This window comes from Parambassis ranga, chromosome 5, assembly GCF_900634625.1.
Source record: "Parambassis ranga chromosome 5, fParRan2.1, whole genome shotgun sequence".
Classification (NCBI taxonomy): domain Eukaryota; kingdom Metazoa; phylum Chordata; class Actinopteri; family Ambassidae; genus Parambassis; species Parambassis ranga.
This window is the reverse complement of record NC_041026.1, coordinates 7,607,852-7,620,551: the sequence shown is the minus strand read 5'-3', so window position 1 is coordinate 7,620,551 and position 12,700 is coordinate 7,607,852. Positions and strand designations below refer to the sequence as shown.

Below are 12,700 nucleotides of genomic sequence, written 5' to 3'. Positions count from 1 at the left end.
CTCCATTGGTTATTGTCCTTCTTCTTGTTATTAGTGGGTCTTGTTTTTGTGGCTTTGATGAGTGCCCAATTGGGGTAGCCACAGGTTTTCAGGGATTTCCTGGCCAGCTCAGAGGGGAAGAAGAAGGAACAACATCACATCAGGAAATCCCTGAAAACTTGTGGCTACTTCATGGCGTTGCCCCGTCCACATGGTGTAACATCGATCTGCGTTTTTGATAACTTTTGCTCAACTATGTCTTCAAAAGCAAGTTCTTGTTGTAGTCTGACACCCTCTTGTGGCCATGTATGCAAAGAACTACCACCTAAGTAGCCGTTTTGATTACACAAACACTGTGTAAACAATCTAAATACATTTTAAACCAAACTGTGTTACTTTTCCTTTAAAACATAAATAAGCATGTGTTACATTTAAGTGTTTACCAAATGATTCACAGAGAACTGATTCAACCTACAGCAGCAGATCAATCTCTAAGTATACTCACAGTATACTGAATTCTTGAAGATTGAATAGGATGTAGTAAGAAGCACTACTGTGGAAAGCACTTTGTGGAAAGATCGACAAATGTTCTATATTACATACTAAAACAATATTTTAACCTCAGGCTGCTTTGTCTGCATGTCATGTTGGAATATCTGTGTGAACTGTGATTAATCTTTGTTTAATACAGCACTTAGATCCAATGAGAAGTAAAGAAGAAATTATATTTAATAAGAACCATTTTATTTACAAAAAGTTTCAAAGACCACAAAATAAAGTCTATAAAAAGAACAGAACGACACAATAAAAACTTCATGTTGGACTTCATGTCCTTTACTTGTAATACTCTGGTTTGTCCTGTGGGTGGTGCTGTGGCTTCACTGGTGACATTTAGATTCAGCATGTGTAGAATGCTGCAGTGTCCACTTTCTGACTTTGCTCTGAGCCTATTGAACATCTCGGGTGCTCGACTGGTTGTGCTCTTGTATGATATCCACATTTACGTCAGAGAGTCCATCTGTACTTTTGCAAGCGATGTGAGGCAATATCCACATGACCAACGACAAAAAAGTCACAGCTAGTTTTTTATTGGACGACTTGTTAGGTATCTTTCTAGCTCTGAACTGATACTCACTGCAAGGTGTACATAGACTTAGATGTTTTACATTAAAGTAAAAAATGATAAAAACTTTATGGCTAATGAATTAGGAATATTATTTTAAAGTATGCCTCACACATACACATTTGAGCTCAGCAAACCATGAAGCAATATAAGATGGTTCAAACACAACAGGGTGAAAAAGCAGCAGTGGAAGATTAATTTAAAATGCAGCGGAGGTAGAAAACATTTTATGCAATAAAACATTTAATTTGGCACAGAAACAACTGATGTTATCATCTGTAGCTATAAGAAGCTTAGAGGACACCATAGAGATCAGTCTCAGTGTTCACAGCTCAGCTGATGGTTCCTCTTAAAGTGATGATTCCCACAGTGTTACCTTCAGACTTCTTACTGTCTGTCTACAACCTGTTTTTGTTTTTTTTTTGCACCACCACAAACAGTGAATCTGAGACCTCAATCCCAATCTGCACTACAGTAACATCTCCTCACTCTCTTTGTTAGGAGCTCTGATTTGTGCTGATGGAGACTGGATGTTGCTGTATTCCTCTGATGGTCCATCTGAAAGGTGAATGTTATGAATTAATACAATGACTTAAAATCTGCTTTATCGACAGTTTAAAAAGCTCTTACCTCTTCCAGCATCTTCAGGGCTTCTCCTTGTTATCATCTCATAGACAGACTCATCACCTACAAGGCAGAGACAATTGAAGTCATACTTTATCTGACCGGGATGAGCAGTGAAGCAGTGTCACACTGACCGTGCAGAAGAGAGGAGCACACAGGCTGTTGGTTTTCATACTGGTGGTCTGTCTCAGGCTGTGCACGCCTGAAACAATAACACGATTATTAATGAGGTAGAAATGTGAATGTTGTCTATGTAGAAAATGAAAATTAGAGTGTAGTCCCAACCTTGTACAACACAGATCTGAAACAAAAAGAAGACCTTGTTACTTTTATATCAAATACTTTATATGAGCACTGATTGAGACTGAGATTTTTTTGTTACCTTTAGATTTATGTTTGTAGTAAAATAGAAAGAACGGCAGTGGAATAATCAGAAATCCAATTACCAGCCGGACAAAAAACACAGCACTAACCCCTGTAAACAAACAAAAAAGTCAACAATATAGAAAGTAACTTTATACTTAGCAGCATGGAACAAACATCAACAATGAGAAGTAAGTTAGAATGAGCAGCCACCAGAGGGAGCCTCTCTGCACTGAGCTGATGTTCCAGATACTGTTACCGAGCCACGTTTAGGTCAACAATAAGTGATCTGAGTATCTGCTGCTTCTTTCTCTCATGTTGACTCTGACATCTTAGTGGTATTAAACGAGTGTCATGGCTAAGTGGTTAGCATGCTAACAAATATCTCACAGTTGTTACAGTCAAAACGCACAACATTTGAAATCATATTCTGTAAGACTGCAAAATGTGAAAGTTAAAGTGACAGTATGAGACCTTTTGTCTCCCCTTGATGACTTAATGCATAGACATCATTAGATATTGAAATGAAGGATTAACCATCAAAAAGTAAATGTACTTTCATTATAAAAGCTCACACCAGGAGGATGCTTGTTTCTGTGAGTATTAAAGCAGCAGAGCAGAGTTTTGTCACATTGAAAGAGTGATTATTAACGTAAATAACAGAGAAAATGATAACATTTATGAAATTTATACATATTCCCCCTTTCGTGGTACGTGGATATTTCTTTAAGACACACCGGCTAGGCTGATGAGAGGGTCCCGAGGGGGCCCCGCAAGATGCAGGGGCAAACCAGGGAGACATGGGCCGCACAGCCACTCAGGCCCGCAAGACGCAGGGCCAGAGGGAGACAACATGGAAATAAGAAAAGAGAAAAGAAAAGAAAGAGAAAGAACGGGGCGGCCACGCTGCACTCAGCTAACCACCTGCTGGGGAGACACGCCCAGCACCCGTTCCTCCACAGAGGGACTGGTCACCATATTAAGGCGATAGAACCTGGCAAAGGTTGACCGGGAGGACCTTGTGGCTGCTGCGCACACAGCCCAAGAGGCAGCAACCACCCGGGTGGAGTAGGCTTGGAGGCCAGGGGGAATAGGTACCCCTGAGCAGGTGTAGGTCTCCTGGATAGTGTCCATGATCATGAATGGGACAGCCTGGACTTACACAGTGGCCAACCCCGACTACTGGTGGCAAAGCAGCCTTTCTGTCTGCCTAATCTCACAAACACAACTGGTGGGCTTCCAGGTCAGAGGAAAGGGAGAGTGACCGTAGTTCCACTGACTGGGACAGATGAAAGTCCGTTAGCACTTGAGGCAAGAAGGCCGGATTAGGGCGGAGAGACACGCTCAGGCCATCAGGGGAGAACCTGCAGCAGTCTCCATGCAGTGCATGGAGCTCCCCCACACGTCTGATGGATGTTACAGCCAGCAGAAAGACAGTCTGGAGAGAAGGTTGGAGTCCCCCAGAGGCTTGAACGGAGGCAGTTGGAGGGTGCCGAGAACCACATCCAGGCCACAGATACCGCGCTGCGGGCTGTGAGTATCCGTCCGCCTCTTAAGAACTGGCTGATCAAGGTGCAGTCCTCCTTGCTCGGAGCGTCGCGGCCAGTGCGGACAACTGCAATTGCAGCTGTAAGCTGAGACTGTAAAAACAGCAGGACAGATTGTGCAGGGGCCCCAGGAGCTCCCAGGGAGGTCCCACCAACAGAAGCTGAATCACAGAGAACCCCTACATGGGGGACCACAGTGGGGCGACAAGGATAGATATACTTCCCTGATAGCCCCCTTCACCAGGAGAGCAGAGAGTTCCGATCTCTGCGTGGCGGGGGCCTGACTGAAGGAGGGAAAAAAGATTGTGGGAGGTCTGTGAAGAAACTGCAGGCTTTAGCCATGGGTCATAGAGAAGACGACCAATGGATCCACCCTGAGAGCACACCACGGCGCCCTGAAGTCCATCGAGGGAGGAGGCTGGCTGGGCAGCTGAGTAGTCAGGAAGGAGGGGGGCCGACCCTTCGGGGGTCCCTGACCCGCTGCCGATTTGGCGGGCTGCCTAGGCTGACCCTTACGCCGCTGGCGAAAGGCCTCCGGCTCAGGTGAAGGATCCCTCACATCCCAGCTCGGGGCTCGAGCAGGAGGTGGTGCGGGGGAGCCCACCCCCCTCCTCTTAGGAGCACTGCCACATCCAGAGAAGCCACCTGTGACCATCTGCACGCAGTGGCGGCTCTCCCTCGCCTGCTGCAGAAGCCGGACAGCGTCGGGACCAAACATGGCTGAGGGGTCCACCTGTGACTCCAGCAAGCAGTCCCTGTCGCTATGCTGCATAGGGGACTGTGACAACCAGAGGTGGTGCCTGACAATCCAAAAGGATTGGATCTCGTCCGTGATGACGGCATTGCCCGGCTCACTCTGCAACTGATGAGACAGGTGGCGTAGGTACAGGGCCATGATAGCCGCCGTATTGGCCAGGCAAGTTTGCAGAGCCACAGCCTTGTGTAGCCCAGCCAGCAGGGTGTCCATAATACGACAATTCCTGCTGGTGGAGGTAGCTTTGCCGAGAGCAGAGCTGGAGGGGGAGATCAAACGGGTCATGGCAGCATCCACTGAGGCCACCTGCTCCCTGTCAGTCATAGCCAAAAGGCGCCGACTTGGGCCCAGAGGCCTGCATGATGCCGAAGGTGCAGCAAAATGCCTACAGACCAGGTCCTTGAAATCTTGAAGGAGTGGCACCTGAGTGGGAGGGGCGTGCCTCACAGTGTCATCCTCGAAAAGGGAGAGGGAGTCCGCGGGGCTACTCTTTGGTACTCCCAGGGCCTCGGCAGCCCTATTATATAATGCCCCCAAACCGGCTAGCTAGGTCCCCACCGCTGGCCGAGAGTGGCTCAGAAACCATCTCACAGTCTTCTGAGAGGATGGTTTCCACGTCAACATTATCTCCCCCCTCGTAATCATCCTCCACCTCTACCCCCACCTCCAGCACCACAAGCAATACACCAGGCGACAGCACCCAAACGGGCGGCACCCCAGCACGTAAGCTGCGCACCACAGCAATATGCCAGGGAAGCCACCGCGGCTATCCGAGTTAAGCAGCCGTATCTGGTGTGTTAGCTCACAGCACCACAAGCGATACACCAGGCAACAGCAGGAAAGAAGAAAAGGAAGAGAAACAGCAATCCCAGGAGGCTGCCCAGAAGACAGGCACCCTATCTGACACAGGTCAGCAGATATATGCTAGTTACTCTGTAATTTGTCCTCAATGCCGAGTGTCACACTGCACCTACTACGGTGGAGATCAAACAATCACTGATTCCACGCCTGAGTGGGTCCGTTGTATCCCGCGGGGCGTGGCTGAGCAAGCCCGTGTGTCTAAAAAGAAATATCCACATGCCTCAACGGGAAGGGGGTTATTCCCCGTACATATGGAATATGTAAGGGAGTGGAGAGATAGTCTCGAGACGATAGAGAACTAAGCACGCAGGGAAACACCAGGTGAAGATAAAGCTGTGCAAATATACAACAACCTAAGAATTTAACTGAAAATGAGAAAAACCGAAACACAAGAACTAAGAACAAAACACAGGAACATGACAGGATGATAGCAAACTAAGGATTTAACAATAACAAAGATTTACACAATAAGACAAAACACAGGAGCACGACATTGATACTACCAATACTTGTCCATCTTAGTCAATAAAGCCACAATATCTCTCCAACACTTCTCCAAAAAGAACTTAAGAAACAACAGGTTTATTTAATCCTGTGCTTCATGATTTTCTTTTATTTTTTAAATCAGGAAAGAACAGCTAATGATCTTGAACACTGAGGCGACGCCTTCATGGCAGACATCTTACTAGACATGACATGACTAGAGGTCATTTCCCATGATATGCACAGATCCAGAAATGTCTGCAGTCTTGACGTTTACATTCTAAACAGAGTGGATAAACTAAACTAACTCACCAAGTTTGTAGATCTTCACTGATTGGCTGCACTCTGTGTAGTAAAGTGGGTCTCCTCCTCTTCCTCCTCTTCCTCCTCTGCACCAGTACTCTCCTTCCTTTGAGACTCTGATTTGTTGGTCTGAAAGTGAAACAGTCTCCTGTGTGGTCAGAGGTTCAGAGGATTTCTGATCTCTGTACCAGAAGTATTTCCATCCAGAGGACTGTTTCACAGAGCAGGTCAGAGTCACACTGCCCCCTGCTGGAACAGCTGACTTGTCTGCAGTCAGGTCAGCTGTTGGTTTAGCTGCAGTTCAGTTTAGAACACAGTGAATAAAAACATTCGAATTTAGTTGTAAACGATAACAATAAAACAAAACTGAACTAATCAAACTTACCTGATACAGTCAATGTGAAGGCAAAACTCCACAATGTGTATAAATTCTCTTTCCTGCCCCAACATCTGTATTCTCCACTGTGAGCAGAGGAAGCTCTGTTGATTCTGTATTCATTGGATGTTGAAGGAATGTTGGACCTCTCATGTGTCCATTCATACGTCCACTGACGTCCTTCAACTTCCTGAATGTCACATCTGAGGGTGATCGTCTCATCAATGAATATCTGAGGCCAGCTGTGCTGCAGAGTGACTCTGGGAACTGTTCACATAGAAACATCCAGTCAGTCAGCAGAAAGTGTGATAACCTTAAATATTTCTTATCATATTGATCTTTTTAACAGCTGAACTCTGTAACAAAGTGCTGTGGTTTGGTGTCCCAGTATTTACTCTGATTACATTTTATGCCGACATCATTTTATTTCATTCAATAAATTCCAGTGATTGTTTTTCATTAGTCCAACAGCTCAACATTGTTAATATTCCTCTGTCCACTTCTGAAGAGAGACAGACAGGTTTACTCCACAAAAACCAACTTTAAGGGGAAGAAATGCAACAAAAGCTTCTGATTTAAAACATGGAGCTCAGTGGTGCTGAGGAAGAGGAAGTATTAACACAGTAACAAGCAACATTAATATAACTGAGGTGCAAGTTGTATCAGTCCTGTCTAAAAATGAAGAAAGTAAAGTTCTGATTTTTCAGCATCATCAGAGCAGGAGGAGCTTCTGACATGTGATCAATGTTTTTTGTTTCTGTTGGTAACAAAATGTCTCTTTTCTTCATTACTGACAAACACATGAAACATTTGAAAAGTTCATGTTGTTTCATTTCAGAACTAATTATTAAACTCACCAGTTTCCTTAATGGTGACTTCATTGCTGCTATATGTGTAGAACACTGGGTCTCCTCTTCCTCCTCTGCACTGATAGATTCCTCCTTCTGAAACACTGACAGTGTCTGATTGATCATTTATTGGCTGAACTCCAGAATACACTGAGGTACGTCTGTTCCAGTAGTACTTCCACCCTGTAGAGACGTCCACAGAGCAGGTCAGTGTTATGCTGCCCCCTGCTGGTATGACTGTCTTGTCTGCTCTCAGTGAGGCCCGAGGTGCATCTGCAGTGAGGAAGAAAAAAATGAAACAGTCAGTAAAAAACAGTCAAACAGTAAATAGTAAATGGTTAGAGTATGAATTACTGCAGAAAAATCTTTGCACGTCATTCTTTTCAGACACTGTTGTGAAAACAGGAAGACATGCAGCACAATACTTAGTGTGTATTTAGTAGCACTTAAATTGTTGGTTAGATTTGACCTAATTCAGCACTTTTATATGGATTAAAGATGATCAGCTTACCTGATACAGTCAATCTGAGGACTTCACTCCACTCTGTTGTTAACTTGTTGCTTCTACCCCGACATCTGTATTCTCCACTGTCATACCAATAAACTCTGGTGGTCTTGTATTTACTGTCTGTTGAATGAAGGTCTAACTTGTCTCGTCTCCATTCATACGTCCACTGAGTTCCTTCAGCTCCCTGAATGTCACATCTGAGGGTGATCTCCTCACCAGAGAATATCTCAGTCCAGCCTTCTTCCAGGATCACAGAGGCCTTCATGGAACCTGTTCAAATCAAAAACACCCAGTTAGAATACAAAAGAGATTAAACACAAATATGTTATTTGTTTTATTACTAAACTCTGTGGTACATCTTAAAATAACTAATGTTATGCAAAACAAAAATAAAAAATAAAGCTATGAAACTTTTAAACTGTATTTACATCATCAGGATGAATCCAGGGTCAAACACACAGACTGAATATAACTATAGATAAAGTGTCCTTGACATCAACCACATGTTTGTGGATGTTGAATCTCTGTTGGAGGTCATATTACAAAATATATATTTAACCCTCAGGCGTCACCCTAAATTACTAACCTTTTGTGTCATTCGACAGACAGATTAATATTTTTTCTTACTTTTTTCTGCATAAATATGTTAAACAACTTCAGCCCTGCTAAAAACTACCAAACAATAAATCATTTTGAGGAATTTAACCCTTTAAATGCCAGTTTGATTACCTGATGTCACAGTAATTTTTTATGAAGAAAACACAAAAAAATGGGTTATTTTCCACAAAACAAAAGTTAGGTGGCTGAGGCATTATTTTTATATCTGTCATGGATATGTTCATGATTAGCAAAAATATTGAGTTTGATGCATTATTAGTTTTTGTGTAGCAGCAGTTTTAAAATTTACTACTCTTTTGTGTCATTCAGGGACAAAAACGTCCACTTCCAAAAAACTGCTATAACAACTTAACAGATTAATATTTTTTCTTACTTTTTTCTGCATAAATATTTAAACAACTTCAGCCCTGCTCAAAACTACCAAACATTAAATCATTTTGAGGAATGTAACCCTTTTAATGCCAGTTACACAGTATTTTGTTATGAAGAAAACACAAAAAATGAGTTATTTTCAACAAAAAATAGTTACGTGGCTGAGGCATTATATTTATATCTATCATGGATATGTCAAAGATTAGCCAATATTTTGAGTTTGATACATTATTATTTTTTGTGTAGCAGCAGTTTAAAATGGTATTTTCCACTTAGGTCCCATTAACTCCTATTATAATACTACATTTTTAATATCATAGCTATAACAACATATAACCATGCATTTCTTGATGTAAGGGTTTCATTTTGAGAAAAATAGTCTGTGTGCACCAACACAGATAAAATAGTGGCCAGGAAAAGAGGCAAAAATTAGATTAGTAATTAGTGATCAAATTAATCATCAATCTATTACACAATATAATATAAAACACTGAGAAGTTGATAAACAGGAGATAAATACTTTGTGTAATATACAAATGAAGAGAAAAATAAAGACGAAGTATAATTTGTCACCTTCAGTGTGTCCGTAGAGGAGTGTGCTGAACACTGAAATAAAGATTAAAACCTCATCAGACATCATCAAACCACAAGAAAGTGATCAATCACAACATTAAAACACTATATATACACAATGTAGATGTGTGGAGCCAAATCCAGCAGTACTTCAGTGTAAAACAGAGACATATCAGCAGCCGACGTTCATAAAGACACCAGTCTGCTCAGAAACACTCTTCAGAAACAACAAGTCAGAAATGTACTTACAGAATAAGTCCAGCACACAGAGCAAAGTGTGCCCCATCCTCACATCCAGCACAACTGAACAAAGTGTTCTAACTATTCATAGTTATAATGCTGAAGACAGAAGTGACGTTTCTTTAAAAGGTGTGATCAGAAAGCATAGAGTATAGACTCTTCCTTCCTTTGCCCCCCTCCAACTTTAGACAGCAGCTCTGACCACAGCAGTTTCACATGGTTATATTTCCTGTCCTCTGCACACATATGAACATGTTTCTCTGCAAAGGTTTAGTCTGCTCCCTATAAATGTTATTTGTACTTTAATTACTGCACATGCATAAAACCTTTAAGTCACTTTTAAGACATCTTGAGTTTAGAGCAATACAACTTTGCAGTACAATAAAAGGCATCATTTAACCAGAGAGTAGAATCTATAGATAACAAGCTAACTGCAGTGTCTACCAAGGTAACATGACGAAACACTAAGAAATATGAAGACATCAGACATCAATGTTTCTTCTAGCTGCTGCTGTCAGGCCTGTAACACTTGTGTAGTAAGTGCTATTCTTCCTCTTTTCAGTAATTTACACTCAACAAAACATGATGTGGTTGGTCTTTAGTGCACAGTTAAGCCTGCTATCTGTCTACAACGCAGCAGTATGTCACTGTTTTTAGAACAGCAGTCCAACTTTATTCAAACTTTAAAACACTCAAAGCTCTGTGAACTTTGACCTTGATTGTTTGGAGACAGTAACTGTCAGGTACTAAAGAAAAAGGACTCAAGCACAGGCAGGATTCAACTTGCAAATCTCAAAACTAAACCAAGAAAAACCCAAGAAAGAAATAATCCAAAACTTACGATAACGCAGGGGAAACACAGGAGTAACAGGTATAGTGACCCTGATCTGGACCAAAAATAGACTATGGAACAAGACACAAGTGAAACACATTAGGGCGGGAACACAGGGGAATGAAAAGAAAAGAGACCAACACTGTCCAAAGGGTCCAAGCTGTGGACCCTGCTGGTCTGGTGTAACAATGTTAATTGGGCTATGGCAATGCATTTAACTGCACACAGGGAGAAAAGGTTGTTAAGAGCCTTGAATGGGTGTGAATGAAGAGACACAACGGATTTGCGGAGGTGCAAAAACAAATATATTATATTAATATAGTCCATACACAAAACAAAGTTCAGTTCACAGGATCTCTTCCTGTGTTAAAATTAATTGTCCCAGAAAAATGCAATGAGGGGGAAAAGTAAAGCTGGTCCAAAAATCCAATGGTTCGCAATCCAAAGGGGAAATTGAAAAGATCCTACCCGTTAAGCTCGCCACTTGCTTGCACAAGAATGTCCAATTGAGGGGTCAACAAAAAATCCTGACCTGCAGGGCCAGAAGTAACAATTAGTAATCAATAAAAAAAAAATCAGTTTACCGGTAAACACTAGTCATAATCATAATAGTTTCAATTCAATACATTCAACATTTCAATATCTAAACACAGTTTAGTAACATTCCATGCAATATTCCAATAAGAAATCGTCCATTTTAACTGCGCAGTTTTCATTGCAATATTGACTTCCTGGTTAGTATTTCACATCAAATCAAAAGAAAACACAATAAATGAAAACACTTGCTTAACAAACAAGGTAGCCGAATTAAAGTTCACATTTTAATGTGTAAAACAAGGTGCACAATGTTGGGGTGCTTCAAGTATTGAAGGCTCAAATTAAGCAGAGTGTCTTAAAACACTCGCGTTCCAAAGGGAATTCCGCTCGCGGTAGCAGCACCGCGTAACAAAAGTTTAAAACACCGACTAAACAAACTGCTATCGATACAGAGTTTTTAGCTCGGTTAAATATAAATTATGCTTACCGCCGAGTCACAGTGAGGTTTACAACAGGTATTGTTTGAGGAGAACCGGAGTTTCCAAAACGCTCAGCATGCCACCAGCCACAGCAGGAGTTGAAGTGCGGCCAGATCCCTCCGCCAGCTAGGACTTATTTTTTTTTGCCGTGGTACTGAGACAGCGAAACAGAGACGACACAGAGCGTCAGGTGGAGGAGCAACTAGTGCAGTCACGTGACATGGGTTACAGGTTCCCCCCCCTGTTCTTATGTATGTCCCTGTACATGGTGCTGGCTGGCTGCAGATTACAGGTGGACAGGTGGTAGTTGGCAGTTCATGTTCTTCCTCCTGTAGGTAGTGATGGGTTTTCGAGGCTTTGTTGAAGCTTCGACACCTGATTCAAGAAAAAGGTTCATTACTCGAGGCTTCAATGACACAGTGCTCGAGTAGGACATCTAGTGGTGAATAAAATGCATTGCGGTGTGTGTTATTGGTTCATGGATTGTTTGGGATTTGAATCGCCGTGCAGTCTCGTTCGACTACACTACATGGTTGACACAATAAAATACATTAAATTTTCAGTTTCACTGCACACAATTGTTACAAAGTTACATTTGAAGTGGATACATAATAATTAGGGCTAATCAAACATCATGATTAATCCGTTTAAAATGTTTAACACAATTAAAGCATTTGCGGCGGAGAACAAGGCTGGATGGTGGTGTAGGGGAATCATTGTCGGTTTGGGTGCGAGAGTTTCCGGGTTCAAAACTTATAATACACGAATCAGCAAGAGGTCCTCCACACACACACATGCAAGAGAAACGTGATCAATAACTTTTCTTCTGCTAAAATGTACACAAAGACAAATTGCGATTAACTGCGTTTAATGCTATGAAATTCTTAGATATAAATAATAAAAAATAAATGTGAATCGTTTGCATCTAAGTAATATATTTAACTCATATTTAAAGAATCTCAATCAGTTTATCAATCAGATAAATGTATCAATATAGCTAATATATTTCACCATCTAACTGATTGATCTATTACTATATATTGATATATAGTCATATCCCTGAACACACCCGATCCCACCAAGCGATTCACAACCCGATCCAATCACATCACTCGTATGCCGCTCGAAGCACTCAACTGCTTCAAACGTCACTGAAGTGGTTCAAACGTCACTCGTCACGTGACCGAGGCAAGCCTCGGCACAGTGATTCGAAACAATTGCTTCATGAGCTACCGCGCATGTGTCGGAGCCACGGGTGTCAGAGGACCATCCTTACCTGT

At 42.2% G+C, this 12,700-nt stretch overlaps 1 protein-coding gene across 1 annotated transcript in view; it reads right to left on the bottom strand.

Moving 5' to 3' along the window:
- Positions 1-1,637: 1,637 nt before the first annotated feature.
- Positions 1,638-12,700, bottom strand: part of LOC114436664 (protein sax-3-like) — a 153,082-nt gene continuing 142,019 nt past the window's right edge. The window contains exons 8-9 of the mRNA XM_028407088.1: positions 1,733-1,789; positions 1,638-1,660 (exon numbers count right to left, since the gene is read on the bottom strand). The gene's annotated coding sequence lies outside the window, so the exon portion shown is untranslated. The remainder of the gene's footprint in view (positions 1,661-1,732; positions 1,790-12,700) is intronic.